General features: G+C 36.0%; 1 protein-coding gene across 1 annotated transcript in view; it reads right to left on the bottom strand.

The window, feature by feature from the left end:
- Positions 1–1,081: 1,081 nt before the first annotated feature.
- The window catches only part of SLC13A1 (solute carrier family 13 member 1), a 115,380-nt gene continuing 106,766 nt past the window's right edge, over positions 1,082–9,695 (bottom strand). Inside the window, exon 16 of the mRNA XM_086395835.1 lies at positions 1,082–1,465. The gene's annotated coding sequence lies outside the window, so the exon portion shown is untranslated. The remainder of the gene's footprint in view (positions 1,466–9,695) is intronic.

Raw genomic sequence — 9,695 nt, 5'->3', positions numbered from 1 at the left:
ATTAAAAATATTGTTTTCAAAACTATTTATTGATAATACCTTATATCTCTATAATACCTAATCACTTAGAAAATATTTTACATAAACATTATTTCAATCTTATTTCATAACTACTACCCACCCATATGTTTTTGTATTTATTCCATCAACATATAATTTTGTGTAATTATTAAGTGCCAGATGAAACCATATAACTACATACTTATAAATGTATTTTTAGATTAAGGAAATTGAAAGTAAGGGAGATTAAATGAATAGCTCAACATCACAAAATAAGAATTTTTAGATCTAGGGCTTGCACCCAGGGAGTAAAATGAATCCAGCGCCCTTCTCACTCTCTTTAGGTTTGGAAAGGTGTTTTATTCCAGCAGTGCAAAGGACCAAGACCTTTTTTCGTTTGAGCTATAAAGTGTGAGGTTTTTTCCCCCCTGAAAAATAAATCTCTGTCTTCTAGGTGGGAAGGCCAGCTCAGGAACTAGAGAAATATTGTAATATCTGTGTTTTATCATTGCTAGAAGGAGAGGAAGTAGAAAAAAGAGCTAAGTCAGGTATATAACGTCAACTTGTATCACCTTATGATGCGTATATGTGTCTAAAATGATGTAACCACCACTTCTTTGTGCCTTGGAAGATTAGCTTCAGCTAAAACTTATGCTTTCATTTATTAAGTGCTTTCTTCTGAAAAGCTTACACTATCCAAAAACTAGTTAATTTTCTAATTTTTATACCATTATGTTGTGAAAATAGTGGTGCAGGGAATTAAAATTATTTGGACAATGTCAGAAAAAGTGTGAGACAGAAGAGACGTGTCTGTACAGAGAAACTAATTTAAATACATTTGAATTCAGTCAAAACAGCAAATAACAGTGGTAATACTAATATTAAAACTTTACTATGTTAATTATTTATTATATTAATTATGTATTCAACTTGTTCTTTTAGAGAATCCCATCATGTTTCATTAGGATATAGTTGCAATTGACTTTCCTTGCAGTATTTATACAGTGTGAGCAAGGAAGCACTGGCATATATATTAGTCAGGATAAGGTAGGTTATACCATGATAAAACATTAGCCATGAATTCCGGTGGTTTAATACAATAAAAGTTTATTTCTGTATCATGTCACATGTTCAAAACTAGACAGAGGCAGGCTCTGCTCCACAAAGTCACAACAAATCTCTCCTACAAGGGGCATTGACATTTCAACATGAGGTTTCAGAGGTTGTTGCAGGAGAGGAAGAGGATGACTGGAGAATTGCCCAGAGAGGTTTTCACTCCTTCATCCTGGACATGACACAGTCCTTTCCATGCACATTTCTTTGGTCAAGACCAGTCACTCTGATGCCCCTAACTGCAAGAACTCCTAGGAAGTCTAGTTTCCCACGTGTCCAGGAAGGAAGGAGAGCTGAGTATGTAGTATTTATCTCAGCATGTTTGTGAAACTCACAGCATGTATGATGGGATCTGAAAGTAGAGAAGATGGAAAAAATATGTAAAATAATAGTTTGAATACAAGAAACCACAACTAGCTGCTCAACACTGTGTCTAATTCTGCCTAGATCAAAGTATTTGTTTATCCATCTATCTTTCTACATGTTGCTTATACATCATAAATCACTTCTTTACATATTGTATTATTCAGGATTCTTCAGAGAAACAAAATAAATAAGATGTATATATAACTTAGAAATAAATTTATTTTAAGGAATTGGCTCATGTGTTTATTGAGGTGGCAAATCTAAAATCCGCAGGTGGGCTGGCAGGCTAGAGACCGAGAGAAGAGCTGATACAGCAGTTCAGATGCACAGGTCATCTGCTGTAGAATTCTCTCTTGCTCAAAAGAGGTCAGTCTTTTGTTCTATTTAGAATGTCACCTGATTGGATGAGGCCCACCCACACATTGGAAAGCAATCTTCTTTATTCAAAGTTCCAATTTAAATGTTACTTTCATCCAAAAACACTGTTATAGACATATCCAGAAAAAATATTTATCCACAGATTGGGACTCTGTGGTCCAGCCAAGCTGACATATAAAATTAACTATGACCCATTCTCGAGTATACCTCCACCCACCAGCTATGAGAACAAGGATGATGGACTTGCCTTTACAACCAATAACCTCAGCATGAAATATTCTTTTATAGCCACATTCAGATATATAGTTCCTTAAGAATCATCAAACGTTTTCATAATAATCCCTTCAGAATTCCTGCAAAATGTTTTGCTTTCAAACATCAAGTTTTGAAATGAAGTCTAGTGAAATCTAAAACCTATTGGCATTGTTTTATCTTGATTAGTAAATTCCTTTACAATATCTGCTTTCTTGGAGGATTCTAATTTCTAAACCATTACAGTTTTTTGTAAAAATTTTTCCTTAGAGTTTCATTAAAGCATGAAAATATTCTACCCATCAAAATAAAAATTTAAAATGTGTGTTAAAACTAGATTCCTTTCTGGGCTAAGAATTAGGGTCTTAGAATTCAATAGCATGCTGAAAAGTAAGAAGAAAAATTTTGCCTGAAAAATAGTCATCCAGCTTTTATAAGCATAAGAAAGGAAGAGAAGATCAACTGCCACATAGAAAATTGCATGAGATACAGTTTTTCAGTACTTTTTCTTTTGTAATAAACACTGGTAAAGCTCACTGAATTGATAAAAGAAGTATAATCAAGTTATCACCTATTTCTAGAGCACTGGATCAGGATTAACAAGATAATGTTGGTAAATTGCTTTCAGAATCTCAGGTAAAGGGCATTGAGTAAGAAAGTATTTGGCCAAGTACTGATTAAAATACATTCACACACATACACACACAAACATATACAAACACTGATATGTATGTGTGTGTGTCATAATGGGTGCTACATGTCCTTATGTTATCTGAAATTAAGATTTGCAACCTTGGCGGTATTGACATTTTAGGTCAAATAGAGTGTTGTGGAGGTTGCTCTGCGCATTGTGGAAAGTTTACCAGCATCCCAGATCTCTATCCAATAGATGCCAGGGGCATTCTTTACTCTAGTTGTGACAACCAAAAATGTCTCCAGACGTTGCCAAATGTCCCCTGGAGGGCAAAAATCACCTCTAATCTAGAACCACTGACTTAGAGGTCAAGACAGAAGTAAAGTGAGGGACTTTCAATATGACACAATTCATAAATCTGACTAAAAGGAGACTTTCACATTTAAAGGAGAATAAAATCGTTGATTTTTAAGGTGACAGTTTAAAGAAGACTTTTTTTTTAACTTTATAAGCTGCCTCAAAAAAAAAAAAAAAAAGAGAGAGAGAAAAGAATGAGATAATTTCAAACAAAATAGGTGGAGGAATTGCTCTTTTGATTAGCTGTCATTTTGCTTAAGCCAGTGTGCTATTAGAACAGGAGCAGACAAATAGACCAATGAAACAGGATAAAAAGCCTAGAAACACACATGGACACAGAACATTCCTAACATTAGTGGGGCCTGAGGTTGCAAATGGAAGCCCATACTAGTTATCCATCCACCAGATTGGTTTATTGGTTTATTGGCTTATAGGTTTATAGGAAAATTGTAAGTATTAACTGCTGCAAAGAATGAGAGGGAAATTATCAGTAATAATTTGGAGTTGAAATTGATGTAACTACTTTCAAGGATCCTTGGCAACATGTAGTAAAGATGAAGATGGTCATATAGCACTAAACATCTACAGAAAAGAATTTCTCACACAAGTGCACAAACACTGCAAATGTTCTCGATGTTGATCAGTGGAAGAAATACAAATACTTCATGGTATGGTCAAACAAAGAATCTACATTCATAAAAATGAACGAAATGCATGTAATATCAGGTTATGCTTTGAATATATATATGTAATATTAAGGAAATATGTAAATTTAAGAAAAGTATATATTCATGAACAAATCATGAGCCAGTTTCAAATCATGTTTTTCTAGGCATTAAAATTGATTTCTAAAACTTTGAAGTGGCAGATTTTTATTAGTTTGAATAACACGAGGAAATGAAAAAAGAAGACTTATTAAATAATTTTTGAATACTAAACAACAGCTTTTCCGTTGCTCAGTAAAATTAGTGAAATTTTACTGTTTATGGACACCGCAAGGCACATAGCAGTTTGGCAAAAACTGAGAAATTGACAAAATTTATTCAATACAATGCTTATATTCTTTAAATTGATGAAGATTATATCTTAAAAAAACTACCTTTGAAAGCAGCATTTTACTTGAAAAAAAGGACTGTTTTGCTTCATTTTCATTGCTGGAATCTTTGTCCTCTGCACAGTTTCTAGGGCAGGGAAATCACTCCACGATTGCTGCAGGAAAGAATGAGCAGTGTAGGGCTTCCCTGATGGCTCACTGGAAGAATCCGCTTGCCAGTGCAGGAGACATGGGTTCTATTCCTGATCCAGGAAGATTCCACATGCCGCAGAGCAACTAAGCCCATATGCCACAATTATTGAGCCTGTGCTCTAGAGGCTGGGAGCCATAACTACTGAGCCCACAGGCCCTAGAGCCCATGCTCTACAACAAAGAGAAGTCACTGTAATGAGAATTCCACGCACTGCAACTAGAGAGCAGCCCTTGTTCTCCACAACTAGAGCAAAGCCCCTGCAGCAAAGAAGACCCAGCACAACCAGTAAGTAAATAAATAAAATCATTAAAAAAAAAGAATGAGCAGTGTATTTCAGTTACTATTATACAAATGCCTAACAGCTAGCTGTTATACCCAGGTGGCTATAATGCAACATTCTTGGTCATAAATTATTTTACCTTTTTGTCAATATGATCAGTTAAAAGTATTCTATTTGCTTTTAAATATAAAAATTTAAACCATATTTTTTTATAACAGCCACTCTGATTTCTGTAATTATTTATCTTCTATGCTACACTCTGTGGGGTTGCAAAAGAGTTGGACATGACCTAGCAACTAAACAACAACAACAAAATTAGGTTAATATTGTCTATAATTGCAATTATATGTATACATAATTAAATATAAGTCAGTGGTTCTTAGCCTTGGGTAATTTTGCCTGTGTAGGGGCATTTCACAAAGTTCAGAGATATTTTTGGTTGCCACAAGGGAGGGCATTAGCTACTGGGATCTAGACAGTAGATCTAGAGGGTGTGCCAGACATACCCACAACACACAGGACAGCTTCTCACACACATGCACAAAACACTTAGCTGAACTAAAATGTCAACCATATAGTTTTTGAGAACCCTGATTTGAAGCTCTATACAGTCAGCAAAAACAAGACCCAGAGCTGACTGTGGTTCAGATCATGAACTCCTGATTGCCAAATTCAGACTTAAATTGAAGAAAGTAGAAAAAACCACTAGATCATTCAGGTATGACCTAAATCAAATCCCTTATGATTGTACAGTGGAAGTAAGAATTAGATTCAAGGGATTAGATCTGATAGACAGAGTGCCTGAAGAACTATGGACAGAGGTTCATGACATTGTAGAGGAGGCAGGGATCAACACCATCCCCAAGAAAAAGAAATGCAAAAAGGCAAAATGGTTGTCTGAGGAGGCCTTACAAATATCTGTGAAAAGAAGAGAAGTAAGAGGCAAAGGAGAAAAGGAAAGATATACCCATCTGAATGCAGAGTTCCAAAGAAGAGCAAGGAGAGATAAGAAAGTCTTCCTCAGTGACCAGTGCAAAGAAATAGAGGAAAACAATAGAATGGGAAAGACTAGAGATCTCTTCAAGAAAATTAATGATACCAAGGGAACATTTCATGCAAAGATGGGCAGAAATGGTATGCACCTAGCAAAATCAGAAGATATTAAGAAGAGGTGGCAAGAACACACAAACTATACAAAAAAGATCTTAACGATCAAGATAATCATGATGGTGTGATCACTCACCTAGAGCCAGACATCCTTGAATGCAGAGTCAAGTGGGTCTTAGGAAGCATCACTACAAACAAAGCTAGTGGAGGTGATTCCAGTTGAGGTATCTCAAATCCAAAAAGACGATGCTGTGAAAGTGCTGCACTCAATATGCCAGCACATTTGGAAAACTCAGCAGTGGCCACAGGACTGGAAAAGGTCGGTTTTCATTTCAATCCCAAAGAAAGGCAATGCCAAAGAATGCTCCAACTACCACACAATTGCACTCATCTCACACAATAGCGAAGTAATGCTCAAAATTCTCCAAGCCAGGCTTTAACAGTACGTGAACCATGAACTTCCAGATGTTCAAGCTGGATTTAGAAAAGGCAGAGGAACCAGAGATCAAACTGCCAATATCCACTGGATCATCGAAAATGAAAGGGAGTTCCAGAAAAACATCTACTTCTGCTTTATTGACTATGCCAAAGCCTTTGACTATGTGGATCACAATAAGCTGTGGAAAATTCTTAAAAAGACGGGAATACCAGACCACCTGACCTGCCTCTTGAGAAATCTATATGCAGTTCAAGAAGCAGCAGTTAGAACTCTTAGGACAGTTAGCACACGGAACAGTTAGGACACGGAACAACAGACTGGTTCCAAATCGGGAAAGGAGTACGTCAAGGCTGTATATTGTCACCCTGCTTATTTAACTTATATGCAGAGTACATCATGAGAAACGCTGGGCTGGATGAATCACAAGCTAGAATCAAGATTGCCGGGAGAAATATCAATAAGCTGAGATATGCAGATGACACCACCCTTATGGCAGAAAGCAAAGAAGAACTAAAGAGCCTCTTGATGAAAGTGAAAGAGGAGAGTGGAAAAGTTGACTTAAAACTCAACATGCAGAAAATTAAGATCATGGCATCTGGCCCCATCACTTTATGGCAAATGGATGGGGAAACAGTGGAAACAGTGACAGACTTTATTTTGGAGGGCTCCAAAATCACTGCAGATGGTGCCTGCAACCATGAAATTAAAAGATATTTGTTTCTTGGAGAAGACTCTTGAGAATCCTTGGACTGCAAGGAGATCCAACCAGTCCATCCTAAAGGAAATCAGTCTTTAATATTCATCGAAGGACTTATGCTGAAGCTGAAACTCCAGTACTTTGGTCACCTGATGTTAAGAACTGACTCATTAGAAAAGACTCTGAAGATGGTAATTGAAGGGTGGGAGAAGGGGACAACAGAGGATGAGATGATTGGATGGCATTACTGACTCAATGGACATGAGTTTGAGTAAACTCCAGGAGTTGGTGATGGATAGGGAGGTCTGGCATGCTGCAGTCCATGGGGTCGCAAAGTTGGACACAACTGAGCAACTGAACTGATTTATACTGAATGGAGAGGAAGGCCATTCAAAGATGATTTAGTAAACTAATTCTTCAAAATGAGCAGATGTGTAACAAAGAACAGGGTCTCCTCAAAGAAGAAATTCTAAAGCACGTCACTGGCTGCATGTTTTCTTTTACATCTTCTCTTCATTAATGGTTGGTGGAGGGGCCCCTGCCTCTTCACTTAGCTGTACAAGCCTGGATGTGGGACAGATCCTGGCTGAAAGCAAACATTTATTTTTACAGTGATTTGAAAAAAGGAGTTCTTGCCCATGATAGAGAAGACCAAGAGTAAGCTGGAAGAATTTGACTCACCCTTCACCGTTCACATGAAACTGTCACAACATTGTTGAAAAGCTATAACCCAATACAAAATTAAAAGTTCAAAAGAACTAAAAAAGAAGAGAATTTGACTCAAAAGAGAGTTAATGGACTTCCCTGGTGGTCCAGTGGTTAAGGCTTTGCCTTCTCATGTAGGGCTTGTGGGTTCCATCTCTGGTTGGGGAGCTAAGATCTCACACGCCTCGTGGCCAAAAAAGCAAAACATGAAACAGTAAAACAAAAGCAATATTGTAATAAATTTAATAAAGACTTAAAAAATGGCCCACATGAGAAAATGAAAGGTTAAAACCCTGGACTTGGTGGTTCTGCAACCAATAGATACATCATGTAGTTTAACAAGGAAAGGCAAGTACATGGTTACCTACATTAGGAAACAGTCCCCTGATGGAGATCTCAGTTTTCAAGAAAGCACAATAAAGCTAGATCCTGTCTCCACAGAATGTATGAGGACTATATACATAATTTGCCCTCATCTATTTGAACGTGAACAAAAGCCATTAAGTAAGCACACAAAGGCAGTGAATATAGCATTAGTAAACAGCATCAAATGAATACAGAAGAAAATAATAAAAAATATCATGAGAACTATTTATAATCTTCTATAGTCAATGGGACAAGACTTTAAGTATATTAAAGGCCAAATAATTAAATTATGCTTTATTGACTTTGAATTTTTTCATGGTCTATGCAAATAATAACTGAAATTATATTAATCTAATACACTGTGGCGATCTTAACCTTAACCAAAAGGGCAAGAGGAAAATGATGAAAACTTGTTTATAACTAGCCCTGTGGACATTGAGTTTGAACTAAATTAAATTTTCCACTTTTAACAAATTGGGAAGACAAACATCAGATGTATCTCACTGTAGGGAGAAAGTGAAGTGTTGTTATGATTTATTGGGAAATAAAATATCCACATCTCATATATATGAGCAAGCATGAGTACATGGATATCCCCTAGAACCATGCCTGCTGCACAATAGACACTCAGTAAGTATGAGACACTGTTTTTATTAATGCTAAATCCCAATCCGGCTTTAAATCTAATAAGTATTTTGTGACTAACCAAATAAAAGAAGCATAAGTGCAGTCTTCTCAGTCCAGAAGTACCCATGTTGTTGATTCTACACATTAGGGGAAAATATCTGGGGGAAAAACCTATTTACCTATAAGAGGACTATATTTTTCTGAGATACCAGTAAGAGCAATACACAATGGTTATTCTTCATGTCCAGCAAATGCTATTCAACGAACCTCTTTTCAGTCAGAAAAAGCATAGGCAATCTGAACATGAACAGAAATCTGAGTAAGAAAAATCAATGATACATGCCATCTCCCAGGAAGAACAGTTTTCAGCCATGTTGAGATGAGCAAAGGGAGATGTGTGCTGATTATGGTGAATTGGTGGAATGTTGTATGGAATTTCACATAAAGAGTAGCTCAGCTGAAAAGTGTTTGTTCTGCTGATAATGACATCAGTAACATAAAACCAGCATGAAACCTATAGGAATAAAACTGTAGAGGCTGATTAAAGTGCATAAAATGAGATCTGAACAAATATAGTACAAAAGAAAATGCATATTGAATATAATCACAGATCAGATAGGAGCAATAAATGCTGAGAGCATAAACCTGTTTCTGGCAAGTAACATATAGAACATATATAACACACACAACCACATAATATGCAATTCAAGTTGTATTAAAGTTTATTAGAAGTGTTTTTAAAATTTCTAAATATGGAGTTATTTTGAATTACCTCTTTGTTATTAGCTACTTATTTTATGGCCTTGTGGTTAGAATACACTGTCTAAAATTAATTTTTTGTAATTTGTTCAAATTTGTTTTCTGAACTAGCTTATGATCAATCAATTCATAAAAACAAAAAAGAGAGCTAGAGTGTAGGTACAAATACCGTAGACAAAATAACAAGGATAATGTTAAAAACTTTATTCCAATAATTTTGAAAACTAAAGCAAAAGTCACTCATAACAAACTTTTAAAAATTTGATTTGATTTATAACATTAAAACATCCCTGTACCTACCACATAGATTCTACCATTAATGTTTTAGTCCACTTGCTTTATATTAACTGGAAATCTTATTGGATAGA

Source organism: Bos grunniens, chromosome 4 (assembly GCF_055505025.1).
Source record: "Bos grunniens cultivar Pamir isolate PY7600 chromosome 4, Bosgru_T2T1.0, whole genome shotgun sequence".
Classification (NCBI taxonomy): domain Eukaryota; kingdom Metazoa; phylum Chordata; class Mammalia; order Artiodactyla; family Bovidae; genus Bos; species Bos grunniens.
Note: the sequence above shows the minus strand (reverse complement) of the source record. Positions and strands in the feature narration are given on the sequence as shown.